General features: G+C 38.5%; 1 protein-coding gene across 3 annotated transcripts in view; it reads right to left on the reverse strand.

Moving 5' to 3' along the window:
* Window positions 1-15462, reverse strand: part of LOC107051846 (insulin receptor substrate 1) — a 292419-nt gene that overhangs the window by 156271 nt on the left and 120686 nt on the right. For all 3 annotated transcript variants that reach the window (XR_006930914.1, XR_006930913.1, XR_006930912.1), the window contains one exon: window positions 14398-14449. The gene's annotated coding sequence lies outside the window, so the exon portion shown is untranslated. The remainder of the gene's footprint in view (window positions 1-14397; window positions 14450-15462) is intronic.

The following is a 15462-nucleotide window of genomic DNA, read 5'->3' on the forward strand; positions in this document are numbered from 1 at the left end:
TACAGCTGAAAACAAACAGTAGTGAAAGCACTAAAGTGAGCTAATAAGTCCAGCAAAAACATGAATCCCACAGCCCAGCAGGCAATATTTGTAAAATACTGAATGGGAACATGCCACAGAGGCAAGATGAGACAAAGTATGTGTCATGTGGAACAGATGCTGCAAAACAAACACAATAGCAAAAATAATTGTATGTTAATCTAAGACTCGAGAGGAAGAAAAAAATAACATATTAGCAAGTTTCAAAACAGCTGCAATTAGCTCTGGACAACAGAATTTGCAATTGTAAAAATCCCTCCTGAATATCCAGCCCCAGAGGAGAGGCAAATACACCCTATTTCCGAATTCATATGTGGATGTCTCCAGCTGATCGCATAACACAGCTGAGTACCTGAATACTCACATTCACCTATTCATATACAACTTCCAGATGCATCACTAGCTGCCATAATCTGTGCTGATCAGAAGGGTACTGCTGAGCTTCACCTACACTTTCACACTTAGAAGACCAAAGGTAGCTCCCCAGTCCTTTTCAGTATTCAGACTTCATGTTAGAAGTGGTTACAGAAGCAGTGTTAAACGTGCATGACCAAGAAAAAAATCTCATCCAGTAATAGAAGAGACCTAATCCACGAGGCCTGAGCAGTACGTACTTAAGTCAGGAATTAGCACTCATTGTGAGTAATGCTTCCAAAAGTGAAACCTCAGAAGAGAAAAATATGAGGACAGCTCAAAATATTCTTAGTTCATTTAAACATGTTAAAAAATATGTATGCAAACATGAAATTTCAGAGGCCCTGAAATATAAAAACACATGGAGATATTTGCAATTTTTGATCTCTACGATTATGAAACATGAAAATATTAAAATAAAGAGACTTGGGCTCCATAACCTGAAATACTGCAGACTGAGGTCTTACCCTCTCCATTCTAAGATCCTGCAAATAATTTTTCCCTCCTAAAACAGATTAAATTTTACAAGAAATAACTATGAGACAGCTGTGATCAAGCAGGAGCGTTACGATACACACAGCAGACAATTCCCACCAGGAATTGATGGCCCTCTGAAGTTAAAAATTATTTTTTTCTCATTTTTTGCTGTTAGAATTCAGCCTCCTTCTGTTCTTCAGAAACCATAAAAAGTGGTTTTTGCTCAGCTTCACACTGGCCACAGCAGAGGTTCAGCCAATAAAGGCAGAGAGTGAGTCCTCTGGTAAAAACACAGCAAAAGACAACTGTAGAGAGTTCGAAGTAGGAGGGGATAGAAGAGTAGGCCAAACACAGCTCACTTAAAGAACAACTCTGACCTCTAATTATGATGGATTTTGAACACCAATAAGAGTGAAGCTGAGCAATTCACAGAGAAGAAATTATGAGCATGCTTTGCTCGCATTATATACACGTACACACACAAACTTATGCACATTTGGAGGAAACATTAGTGTGAAAAAGATTTCATTGCTATTTTAAGCTTTTTTTGTTTGTTTTTTTTGCAAAACTTTCACAATGTTCGAAAATAAATAAATAAAACACAACCCTTAAGGAACCATGAAATAACAGGCCTCTCAGACCAACATGTAACAAACCAGAAGAAACCCAGAAAAACACTGAATGTAATGTGTTTAAATGTTTTGGCTGAATTAAGGTGAAATAAAGCATTTAAGGAGTGTTGAATCCTATTCTGTTACACTTAAGTGTTGTATTTACACCTGATTGGCAACATTTGAAAAATCAGATTCTTATTCACACCTATAATATAATGAGTGGCCTGGAAAAACAAAAATAAAACTAATTAAATGCCACAGCTAATTTATTTAGTCACATCTTGCAGCTGAAATGAAAGAACACATTTAGTGCATGAACTTGTACATGAAAAGTCATCTCTCTCCAATAAATTTTTTTTAACCTCCTGAGCTGGACCCAGCTGCTTTGCATACGCCTGTAACAAACTTTGTGCCAAATGAACTGCTTATATATTTTTCTAAACAAGCCCCACTTTACTTTTTCCAATCAGTCCAGACAGATGGCAAGTAAAGAAAACACTTTAGTGTCAATCTGGTGGAGACCGTCACTGAAGTGCTTTTGCCAAGAAGAAACAGACTAAACATGAATGAGGCCAAATAGAGAAGCCTGTTTTACAGGCTGGAGGTACTAGACTTCTTTGGACTTACAGGAATTCAATAGTAGCTTTAAAGTGCTAGCAGAGAACCACTTCCCCATTTTGCTGCCACGTGTAGCTGCATATCTAATTGGAATAGCAAGATTCAGTCCACACAACAAGAATGGATGCTGCATTTCTACAATCACTGGCTGATAATGTTTATTTACTAACTTAAATTAATTGTTACTCTCTTGATGTACACAGTAGTTTCAGCATCCCTCAGAACAAGTATATTATTTATCAGTACAAAGAATGAATTCTGAGTAATTTGCCTACAAAATAATGGAATCAGTTACTCCTATTCAAAGCTTTCACTGTTCATTTTTTGAACAGTATTTGAATGAATACCACATTGGTAGACATGTATATCAACTTCAGCTTTTTATCTCGTGTCTGCTTCTGTGAATGCAGATAATTAAGGAAAAGGACAAGAGATTAGAGAAGACCCAAAATAAAATAAAAATTCTGTTTGGAAAGGTGCTAGATTTTGCCTACAAGACATAGTTCATTATGGTACATTTGTAGTACCTAGTATGACTTGCACCTGAGTTGCAGTACCTCCAAGTACAGCAGTGTCATTGCTTTGCACTTGCCAAGACAAGACCAGGTACAATAACCACCGAAACAAAACCAGTCTAAGTGCAGCACACAGATCTCTTATTAGATCAAGAAATTTCAGACAGGGTGATTTGATACTTATCATCCAGGCTTTATCAACAGGGAAAGGATCACTTAAGCAAGTACAGAGTGTACAATACAGTACTTAAATCAGTGAGTCAGATTCATTTTAAACCTTTATCAGAGAAAAATGTCATCCGTTACCCATGTGCCTCAAACTCAGGGCTCTTTGTAGAAACCAGAATCTTTCTTAAGGCACTTCAAAACTGTTGTTATTTGGAAGTCTGAGATTCTCTTTCTTTCAAAAGGAAAAAGTTCCTTGACGATTCGTAGTTCTGTTTTAAATGCATCTAAACTACCATGAGAAAAGAGCGTCAAATATGCTATTTGCATTAGCATTGCCCTCTTCAGTAACTGGTGGAGATGCTATTGTGTCAGCACTGACATACAGCCTATTTTGAACCATCAGTGCAGAATTACACTGAGCTGTTTCCAAAGATAAAACTAGCTCACTACTTTACATTTCTCACAGCTTCTACCTTCTGTTCTTCATCTTTTCATTTGTAGTACTCTTTCCTCATCTCCTTTCTTTTTTCTTTTTTTTTTTTTTTTATACAATTGTTTGTATGTTTTTCCACTCATATCTAGTCATCTGTGAAAGAATTGCCAGGATACATTTCCTTTTCTAGTGGGGCAGGACTAGGGGAGGTCAGTATGCTGGATGGAAAACATCTGGATATTCAAACAGCTCTGTGATAAGCACAGCTGAGAGTAGGGCAACATTTGTTAGAAAAGTAGCTCTTTAGAGAAGTCATACCTAATAAAATTGAAAATTATTTTTATGTCTAAACAGCTACATACAGACTGAATTATTTTCCCACACTATCTCATTATAAACTAGTGTTAGTTTTCCTTGTTTCCCCATAAGGGTATTTAGTTTATTAGCATATTCACCAGACACTGTAATTTTATGTCAAAGCAGCTACAAGCCTACAGAAAAGCACTGAAAGATAGAGATACAGATGAATAATCAGGGATCAGTTTAAAAGATATATCCAGAAGACAAAGCTTCAAAAGATGCTATTAACTAGATTGCTCTGTGGTAAGGACATTCAGTAAACAGATTATCTCTAATAAGCTTATCCTGTATTAAACTACTAATGAGCCGATGCTGTGATAAGACAGTTCTCAAAGGCAATGAATTATAGACATAGAATTATAGGAAGGGAGTAAGAGCAAGGTGGCCTTTCTCCCACACCACAACTTCTAATGAACGTAGACCTGTAGCATGATGCACCAGGTAAGTCATTTAGGTAAAAGCTGATCCAATTAAGTACTAGAAAATTGTTAGGGCAAGGCAAAAAATGACAGCTCTCAAAGCCACCTGAACAGTTTCCAGTCCTTTCACAGGAGCATGGAAAGAGCAAACCCAGTAAAAACTTTGAGTGAGAACATAAGTGTTTTTCTGCAGAGATTTCACTGTGGAATGGGGATGTAACAGTTTCACCAATAAACTTACAGAGGTAAAAGAAACTGTATAATGATAATTGCAATAACTGCAAAACTCATGCAAGATGGAAGCATATTTTTCTTAACCGTAAAATCTTAAGATCATGAGAATGAAATGATCAGAGGTGGGAAACTGACTTGAACAGAACTTGACAAAAAGACCCATTTGGACTCAGATATATGGTATTTACAATCATTCCTTTGAACTGAAAGATGCACTAAAATCTGTGCAAGTCATATACCAGCTTCTAGTTTTCATGATAGAAGAGGTCACACTATTTCCAGGGTCACCAAGCATTCACTTCCCAGAGCAATCCCTAGATATAATGCATGTGATTTCTGAATACTGAATCATCCGATTTTTAAAAAAGGTTTCTATGAGTGCAATAACAAAGTCAGCATTGATACAACATCAATTTGCTGTAAGCTATAAGGAAATCATTCCATCATTTCCAACACATGCCAACACATACTTGATTTATGAAAAGGTCAGGGAGCAAAGAAATTCTCAAACCAGTGAAAAACATGTGAAATAATCAGAAGGAAGTCTAGATTGGAAAAAAAGAAAAAAAAGATTAGCAATGCTGAAAAAGCAGTGGGTAGACACAATAAAGAAAGAGGCTGGTGACCAGAAAGATTTAGGAAAGCTGGGGCAATTACCCATTAAGAAGTAAATTCTCAAGACACGTTACAAATAAGCATGTCCTACCAAATCTAAGTAGGAATGTGCCAATTAGCAGTGCAAACATTCCAATTCCAAGACTATCTGGCTGCAATGGTGTATCTCGGAAGGCTAAATCACAAGGTTCAAGATGTGGACTCAGATGATACCAGCGCTCCAGCCAATTCTTAGGGTACCTTTTCAGAATCAGATTAGGCATACAGCTCCAATGATGGCTGAGAAACTGGCTGTCATGCAGAGTAGTGAAAAACAGCTTAGTGTTTCCATAAGTTTTCACTATGTATTTTTCCGCCCTCCAGAAAAAGCATGTTTGCTAAACACAAGCCATGTAACCTTGTTGTAGTGGATAATGCATTAATTATACAGTTCTACAATTAGCAGCTTCAAGATAAAAATAAATAAAGAAGTTCACAGGTTTGCAGGCTGTCACAAGAAAAATCCACGAAGTGTTTCTTTCTGTTTATTTAATCTGCTTGTAGAGTTGCTGAGGAAAGAGAAAAATAATGATGCATAGAAAAAAAATCCTCCTGAGAATCCAGTCATTGATTAAAAAAATGTTAATTAAGAATGCATGCCTTCAGAATGATATCTAATTTGGCATACAGGGAAAAAAAGCATCTAAGAGAGAATTAAAGGCGAGTCCCATGATAGAGATGCTTTGGTTTGGATTAAACTGCTAAAAGCCTCAGTCTTTAAACACTGTAGAAAAAAACACACCTACAAATACCAGAGGGAGTATCAGCATTGTAGAGAAAAATTCTATACAACGTGATATCTTATAATTGCAAAGACAGTGGAAGTAAAAAGTTTAATAGATCACTTTCCCTCCAATATTTTTGCCTTTCAGAGTTCTCTCCTTTTTTTTTTTCCTTTCTTGGCTGAGTGCTTGCAGCAAAATTGCAGCATAACAAATCTTTATTCTGCAATCTTCACTGTCTGGCAAGTCATTGGAGAATAAAACCTTGATCTATAAATCGGCAAACTCAAAACCTACTTATCTAAAAGCACAGCACATACTCTCAGGCATTTAAATCCCATAGCTGGTGGGTCAGATCTCATCATTCCCATCATAGTCTTTACCATGAAGCACACACAGGGTGACATGAACTCCATTTCCAGTAATGAGAATATGCCAGTTAGGCTACAATGATCAATGAGCTGACCGTTCACCCAAAGAATATAAGTGGTGAATATGTTAAAACACAAAGGGAGCTGTTTCTGGCTTGTATGTGCTTGTACGAGGTCCATACAGGCTGACAAGTACTACACACTGAGAGTGTTTGAACAGAATTCCACTGCTCTCCTAAATCTTATATTAACACAGTACTGTAACAAGAAGATTAATAGCCTCCTGCATGCACTGGTTACCACATACCACACCACGCTGACAATCCATACACATTGCACAAGCAAAGAAGGAAATGGATGATGTAGAAAACATTCCAAGGGTTTCATATTTGTGGAATTTCTCTTTTACATTAAGCAATTCTTTTATTTCAGTTATTCACAAAGATGTCACACATGCATCCTGAAAGGGCAGACTCAGCCAAAACAAAATGCTCAACTGATCATCTTTACTCAACATCATAGATACAAAAGAATTTCCAACCATACCAGCATATGTGGGAAACGGCCACAGGGGAGGCTGACCAAGGAAACTACGCAGTGTATCGATTCCATGTATTTCTTCAACATAGGTTTCTGTGGAAGCCCTATCAGCAACTTCATCTGTGTTTTTTTGTTTGTTTGTTTTTTGCAGTGATTCTTCATCATGCAGGCCCAGGGAAGGAGAATGATGTAAGCTAAACTGAGACTTTTGCGGAAGCATAAATAGCACTTGCACTAATATATTAGCTAACTCTTTCAGATCCTTCCAAAATTCCAAGCATTAACTTCACATTTTAAGCACAGGTAAACCTTGCCTACTGACCTTCAACTACTGCCAAAATAGCAACTTCTGCATGTGCTGATACTCCTTTTAATGACATCAGTGGACTCCTGGGAAGCAACCAACCAGAGATGCTAATATTATATATAAAGCCTGGGAGTAGCTAAGCCAAACCTTTGAATCCAAATGGCCCTAAACTTTGAACCTGTAAAAAAGAATAAAAATCTAAATTTTATATCCAGAGCCAGATCCTTGCTTAGGTGACCATACCCAACTGTCTCTTTCCTGTAGCAGAAGGGCTCTCCCAAGAGATGAGTGAGGTTGCAGAATTTGGGTAAGTCTCTGTCTGTCAGGATATAATCTCTCAAATTTATACAGCATGTCTGTAGGTAGATATTAAAAATTGCTTTTAAGAAAAAGAGAAGAAAGCTGTTAAGGTAAAGAACACCTTCAACTGAGGTGCATAAGATGAAGCATCTTCAGTCTCACTGAACACAGTTGAAATATGTTTAAATTAAGTTTAATTTAAAAGGAGGGGGAATAGGGTGGAGACCAGAAATTTCCAAAATCTGTATGCAAAAATGCCAAATCAGGAGCTTTCTGGGGGTTGTTTCTCATATGTAGTGAGATCCTTTTCCATACTTTTGCAAGATGTAGCAAATTTTAGTGTAAGCACTGCCAGTATAAAGTCCTTCAGTAGTACCACAACACTAATGATTTTCCAATCATCCAAACTAAAAATACTGATGCTTTTTTTTTTTAATAGCCATTGCCTCTTCTTTCTCACTGAGGGTTATGAAACAGAGGACCAAGTTTCCAGCTTTTGCTACTGAGTTATGGTCACATAAAAATTTCACTTTGAACACATGACAACAGTAAGGAGAAAAGAGGGATCACCCTCATAAAATCTTCAAACATGTCAAACTTTCCAAATAAAGAAGAGAAATGAAAAACATCACCAAAGAAGATAAGAAGTTTATAGTATGAAATCCAGACTCTTTTTCATTCTTCCTATTAAGGTCTTCAGATCCCTAAAGAATATTTTATAATGCTGTTTGTATTATAATCTCTTTCACCACTCCTCCACACAATTTACCTCATCTATATTATATCAGCAGAGACACTACTGTAGATTACAATATTCTCTGCTCAACTTCGTATCAGATGCTTTCAAGTAAGCAATTATTTCTTCAGGGTTTAAAAATATACAAATAATTCTTAATACTTCTCATTAACTCTGCTTTAGTTATTTTTCCTGCAGTTATTCATACATATAAAAATAGCATATGGGATTATATATTCAAATGTATGCAAATATACACATACATATTTACACAAATACAGCTGATGTTGTGTAGAAGTGATCCAGTGGAATGAGTAAGAAACAAAATAGAGCTGTCAGACTCCACTACAGTAATAGGTCCCTTTGGCATAGGAAAAGCTGATGAACCAGTGCCATATTCTCCAAACTGAGGGTATTATTTCTGGTAATAATGCCCCAAAAACTATCTGCTTTTTCAGTGCCAAGATAGCCTGATATCAATATCAAGCTGGCTTCTTAATTCCTCTTTTCTGACCCATCTCATTTTACCTAGCAGAGTTCATTGCTGCTGAGAGGGAGGGCAGCTGTGTGGGTGCCAGCACCCATGAAAAGTCAGCAGCAGCCCTGAGATGCCACTACCTTCCTTCACAGCCCAAAGGAGGCAGTCCCAAGGTGGTTGCACTGAGGCTGCCGACCAGCTTTGAAGTACATTTTCTTTTATCTGTCAAAGTCCCCTGCTCTTCTACAAACAAAGAAGAAGAATATACAGATTTGTTTGGGATTTTATGCTATTTAAGGAATTATTTTCTCTTATAACAATAAATAAATAATTATTATTTTAATGTTTTTTTCTTTACCATTTCTCTCAGTAAGTTTATTCTTTTGATAACTTCCCCATAATACAAAAGACAAAGAGCACAGCAGGAATCGTAAAGGCTACATCATGGCTTAAATGTCTGATAGCATAGGAAACATAGAGTTCAGAAATTTATTGGATACTTAGAAGGACACACCATTACTCTCACTGCTCTGTGTAAATCCCATACACATCTGGCATAGGCTTACTTTGCTGGTACCCCTCACACCACCAGCAGCTTTCTCTTTTATTTTGCATCTCTCTTTTTTAGTGCTTCTTTTTGGATGGGTCATCTAGGAGATCCATTATTTACCACTTTTGTTACACTTTTAGAGTCAGTCTGAAATGAGTCACTAGAAACAAAGCCAAAGCAAATAAGAGAAAATCTCCTCCTAGAACTGTTTTGTGGCTCCTGAGACTCACGTACAAATAATCATAATAAAGGAACAGTTGCCAAACTACTTGCTGCTTAATATTTTTGAAATGGGAAAAAAAGGCACAATTAAAGAAGGAGAAACATTTGCATCTCCCATTTTCATCGTTCCCCTGGTAACCTTCTCCCAGATCTCAGGCAATTTGTCCCTACAAGAAACAACAGTGATATTCACTGTGTGACCATGAACACACTGAGTCAGCGAAATAGTGAAATGCAGTGCAATGCCTTTTTCTTCTCCATGTTGTTTACACTCAAACAAAAGGGAAGAGGGTATGTCCTTTCCAAAGGTGCTTGTTTATCCCACATCATACCAGCGACAGATCTGTTAGCAGTAAACAATACTCAATATCAAACAAAGCTATCAAAGTGCAAAAGGAGCAACTGTTTACACAACACCTGGACAAGCTGAAGAAGCAGAAGCACAGGCCAATAGGTTGCATTTCTCCCTCTCCCAACAACAGATGCTCGTCTTTCTGTCCTTTACCAGCAAAACCCCAAGTCCTGCTGCTGGGTCTCTCATCACATACATGAAGATTGTTGACGCAGCACATCTTTCCAGATGAAAGAAGACCTCTGCTTCTGCACATTACATGACAAAAGCCATGAGCACCTACAGGACACTGAAGGACTGCCCCTAAGAAGTCTATTCACACAGTGCCAGGACTGGCAAATAGAACTTAGCATTCTCTTACGTGTTTGAAAAGCACTACTACTAATTCCAGCCTTGGCATGGCACAGCACGGCTACAGCAGCCACCTGGTCATAACTCAAGATTCAGATTCTGGGAGCCATAAGGCAGTGTTGCTTTGTGAAGGGTCATTACCAGCAAGATACATCTTATTTCCTTTGCTGAGGTAACTATAACTTTACAGGATATCATTTAATATTGCAAAATAACAACAGGGAAGGCAGACTGCCTAGGCACATGGTAAACTCTGCAATCCATTCTTGCCATCACAGCACACAAAAGCGAAGGGCCATTTGAGAAAAAGGATGCCACATGACTGTCCACTGAAAGGGGAGAAGTTGTAAATTCATTCTTTAAACTGCATTTTCCAAAGAAGCCAACAGCTTTTTTTTTTTCTTTTTTTTTTTTTTCTTTTTTTTTTGCCTTCCACACACCTTCTAACAGGCAAACTGATTTGCAAAGAGAGTCTGCTTTTAATCACACAATTCCAGGGCTTTACTGCCCATGAGAAACAAGCAGTTTTCAAACCAACAGTAGAAAACTGGGGCAGGAGCAGCCTTTTCCCCATTCCCACCACAAGTTCTGGAAAGTAAAAAACCAAAAAACAAAACAAAACAAAACAAAAAAACATTAGGGAAATGAAATGAAATGGAAAAGCTGAAATAAAATGTTCAAGCTAAAATGAAAAAAGAAGAAAAAAAAGGGAAAACAAACTGATGAAGTCAGAAAGCGCAACAGACCACAGATTTTTGTCATAATTCTCCAAAAATGTTTTGCCAAAGGGCTTACTGAAAGCGCTTGGTGCCAACAAATCTGCTTTTTCGGGAGGGTGGCTTGGAGGGGCGAGACAGGAGGGAGAATGATCAAAAGCATTCCAGCCTGTGCATACTCTGAAAGAACAAAGGCACTTTAAAAAACATTAAGCCCAATAAGACTTCTGGTGAGCTCCAAAGCACTAGGGAGTCATCATCAAGGTTACATCACAGAAGGAGTTTAGGGTCACATGGAAGATTGATATTCATGGTGAATGCTATTTTGAGGAAAACATCGTCCTGTATTCTCTAGTCCTTTTGACAATCCCACAGCATGTCCTAACAGTCCTTGGGGTATATTACAGCACTTGCAATTGCCACTATTGCAAAGGCAGCACATAGCTCCCTGTTCAGACAGAAAATAAAATGTTGTTGATGCTGCATGATCTGAATTTTAGGACTACAGGTTTCTGGGCACTGGCACATGCTCAGGCACATGTTAAGTCAGACAGTTGTGTGTTCCCATCTGTGCCACAAAAGCCTCTTATCTTTGTTGGGTAGGTAGCAGTTTTATCTCACAAATATTTTTAGAACACAGCAGCTGAGCTACCATTTATTACCACTTCCCAAGAGGGATTTAACCTTAGGGCCTCATAAACATTTCTTGCAGGTACTGTTTCCACACACCCTGCTTCAGCTATGAACAGTGTTATAGAAGTGACTTTTCTAAGGGAAATTTATTTTGCATACTTTCAAAATCAAAGGAATGCTGCCAGAAAATACATTTGTTAACTGAAAAATCATTATATTAAAGCATATTTAAGATATTTTTTAAAAAATTACCACTGTATGTTACATTGCTATAGTATTTTATTTAGTTCAAAGCACAACAAATTTAAATGATAATTTCCAAGGAGTAAAAAAAGAGATATTAAAGTCAAATATTGTGTTGTTGTACTGAATGAGGTGGGAGTCAGGAATACTTTTTTGTTTGTTTGTTTGTTTGTTTTTAATCACAGCAATATTAATGACCTTGATGACAGGGGACAGCAGTACTGAGGTGAGTTACTGCACACACAGTGATCTCAGCTTTTAGTTACTTGTACTTGTGGAATACAAGTTGATTAAAAGAAGAATCTGACATGTTATCTCTCTTCCTCAGTTTCCTCAGCTGTAAAACTGGCATAATCAATATTTAATTTTTTAACTAACTCCTAAGTGTGCTCAGTGTCAGAATGCTGGTATTAAATATGTAAAGCCATTAAAATGCCAGGAGTCTTAGCAATGAAGAAGTGTCTAATGACTATTCTCACACTTCTGGTCCTTCTCTCATTCTTTCAGTCCCTCATAACATTTCAGAATAATTTATATTCCCAAGTAGACATTATAAACCTTTAATTATGTACTTCTCCAAGATTACACTGGTCTCTGTCCCTGAACAATCAGGAAATAAGCACCCATTTTTACAAGACTGTTGTATGCTTCTGAATATTAAAAAATCATTCATCCTATCTGTTGCAAAGACGGTAAAAATCCTTCTTTGGACTGGGACTGTTACTTAGTGAAGGCATCAACTGCCTATTGAAAATTATCTCTTCTTCAAGAGTCCTACTGTTCATATGACACGTTTTGAAATAATATTTAACTTCTTCAGATGTGAATAGCCTATCTCCTGCTCTTCCTAGGCCAAAACTTATAATTCTTGGGCAGAATTCCTACTGTAAGATTTTGCATTTCCTGTGTAAAAATCATGGTTTTATGATTTTTTGTTTTTGGTATCCCACATCATAACATCACGTAGAGCACTGGGAGTTAAAGAGTTAATGCTCCAGTTCTGTGGACTGCCAATTTTCTGGGTACCTGATTCTCAGACAAGAAGAACTACATACCCCAGAGGACTCTGCATTTCCCTTTTCTGTTCAGAGAGAAAGATATAACTGTTCACAAATCACGAGACATCCCCTTCTTTTTCTTTTCTGTTTGTCTCAGCAGTGTACGCTTCCTAGCCATCTCACTTTCAGCATCAGAGTAAGGCCTTCAGTTTTTGGACAATCTCTCTTTTATTTTTACTTGACTTATTAGCTTCAATTCCAATTATATTGTATTATATTGTGTTATCTTGCATTCTGTTACCGTATTTAGTAAATTAACTTTCCTTCCCAGATCGTTGTTGCTGTTTTGTTTTTAGCCCATCTCCCTACCCTTTCCCTTTTTTAGCCCTTCCCCTTTCTTGGGGTGTGGGCCATGGGTCCCCCTCCACCTCATCACTCACAGAACCGTGCCAAATCTGCCTGTAAACCATTGACAGTGTGTCAGTTGGTTCAAAGTGACTCCTGTGTTCAGATTTAACAGTGAACTGATTCGCCGAGCTCAAACACAACTTGAATTCCCCAGTCTTCCTTCCTGAGCAATCTAAGACTATTGGTCATCACAACCAGTTCAGTTCTGCAATTTCCAGTTCTTCCCAGATCTATTTGACACAAATGTTGAACTGTGAATCAACTCTTTTCTGCTTTTTTGGCATCTACAGTTGCAACCTTAGTTAAGAATTGGTGCAGACAATCAAGCCAGTGAAAACAACAGTAAAACTTTGACTCAAACATTAGCCCCCAGTTTTTGTTGTTTTGTTTTTAAAGGAAAAAAACAACTTCATCCAGAGATGGGCAGCAAGGTCATTATTAAGCAAAGTCAACTAGACTATTTGTTCCATGGTTTTGAAAGAGGAGAAAGGGCATCACTTTTACATTGCACAGAGACATTCTCTGCCAACTGAACAGAGGTAGAAGCTTGAGAGTCTCTTTTCACTCCTGCTAAGTTCACAAGGAAGCACAGCAGCTGACTGAGTAGCTCAACAAGTCTGTTTTCCAGAGATAAAATTAAATGGTGTTGAAAAATTCTATCAGTAAGAATTACTACATATTTCAAACTTTTGAGCACTTCCTTGAGTTTGATCCAAAGCCTGTGGTAGGCTTTATAAAGGCTCTCCTAGACTGCCACAACCTTTACATCAAAATCCTCCTCATAAGTACGAACAGGGATTTGGGAACCCAGATTTAAACATCCCCGGTTTTCAAAGTCTTGGACTTTGTCTTGCCCTTAAGTCATTTTGCTTCCTTTACAGAGCCAGTGTGAAAACCTTATGGCACGTTTATATTGTACAATGCAGAAATCCCTGCACCAGCTGGTGCAAGTACCCTGCATAGCACCATGCTGAGCCATTAGCTCGGGTTTGGGGAGTTGTGTAGATATATTAGCATGGCATTACGCCCAGGCTAATGAGCTCAGGCTAGCTCTGCTTTATACTGCCTTGATCCAGACCTAGCTCCTTGTCATTTCTGTACAGCTCCATACTGCAAAGAGCAAACTTGTCTCTGCACTGCTGACTCTTATCTGCTCGTGTGGACCCAGTACTGCTGGAACAACTTTTCTTTGTCTGAATTCTAAACACTCCAGTATATAAAAATGTCTGTTCCTAAACTAAACCTTATTTATCTGTCCACACACATCTCAACCTACAAACAAACAGAGAACCTGCATTTCACACCATTTTCTATTCTATCTTCAGTATTTCATGGTTATATTATGTATGAAATAATGTATTTTGAATGAATCCCAGTAATTACCAGTTATCTCATGTGTCCTTAGTCTTTTGTTGCCTGAGTAATTCTATGAGTAATTCTATGTTTCTGTGATTTTGTGGATGAAACAATTCTTCATTTTAGTTCTATCACCCAGGTCAAAACTGTTTCTTAAAACAACACTTACATATTCTCTCTCTGTTGGCAGAAGCTCCTCTCTTGAATACCAGAGTTTATCACTGTAAAAGAAAAAAAAAAGTCATTGGCAAGACAGGTTGGCTGAGAGAGATTGCAGTTAAGTGGAAGATTTCAATTGTTCTGCATTTTTGTGTCACTGGCAATAGTGATTATTAGGGGAACACGCACACATATGAACATAACTGTATTTGTTACTTAGCAGTTCTACCATGTCATCATTCTTAAGAGATTTCTTTCTTCCTGCTTACCTATTCCAAATGACCAAACATATGTCTTTGATCTGCCTGAAAGGATAAATATCCTACCTAGGGTTTGAGCACATGAATAGCTAAGCAAAGCTCCTGACACAGCAGAAAGCATTTGCACGCACTCAAGATAAAGTTTAAATGCTGAAATGGAGCGATCAGAATAGAAAACACTGAATGGAGCAAACTTGTAATTACCAACAGGAGCAACATCCCTTCCTCATCAATCCTCGGGCATGCTTACATTAAGCCATAAACGGTTAGACGGTTCTTAAGGGATAGTGTTTTGGGGGGTTTTGCTTAATGCTTCAGAGCTAAATCACGCTTTCCTTTCCCAGGGGTGTAAAAGACAAAGAGGAGGACAGATGGAGGCCTCCTCCCCTCCCTGCCACACCTGGGTAGGGGCCAACCTCAGCGCAGTGCCCAGGGGATGCTGCCAGCCCAGCGGCAGCCCCGGAGCACTCCCAGCCAGGCTCTCACCGACCCGCAGGCAGTCCCCTCCCCCGTGCAGCCAGGCAGCAGGGCATCTCCATGCTCACTGCCACGCCTAATATATTCAGGGGACACAATTCATCCCTTTTGAAGCACTGACATCTTCCTTTACCGCAGGCAGCCATTCTCTGGCTGGAGAGCTGCAGCCAATGCTGCCTTCAAGCACAAACACTGCGCCACAGCTGGGCCCCAGGAGCCTGCCAAAGGAGCACCATGTGCCAGAGCTCCTGAAGCAGCAACAGCTGCAGCCTTCGTGCTGTCAGGAGAAGGGGCTGCAGGTTCCCAGCAGTAAACATCAGAAGGTGCAGCCGGCAGCT

This window comes from Gallus gallus, chromosome 9 (assembly GCF_016699485.2).
Source record: "Gallus gallus isolate bGalGal1 chromosome 9, bGalGal1.mat.broiler.GRCg7b, whole genome shotgun sequence".
Classification (NCBI taxonomy): domain Eukaryota; kingdom Metazoa; phylum Chordata; class Aves; order Galliformes; family Phasianidae; genus Gallus; species Gallus gallus.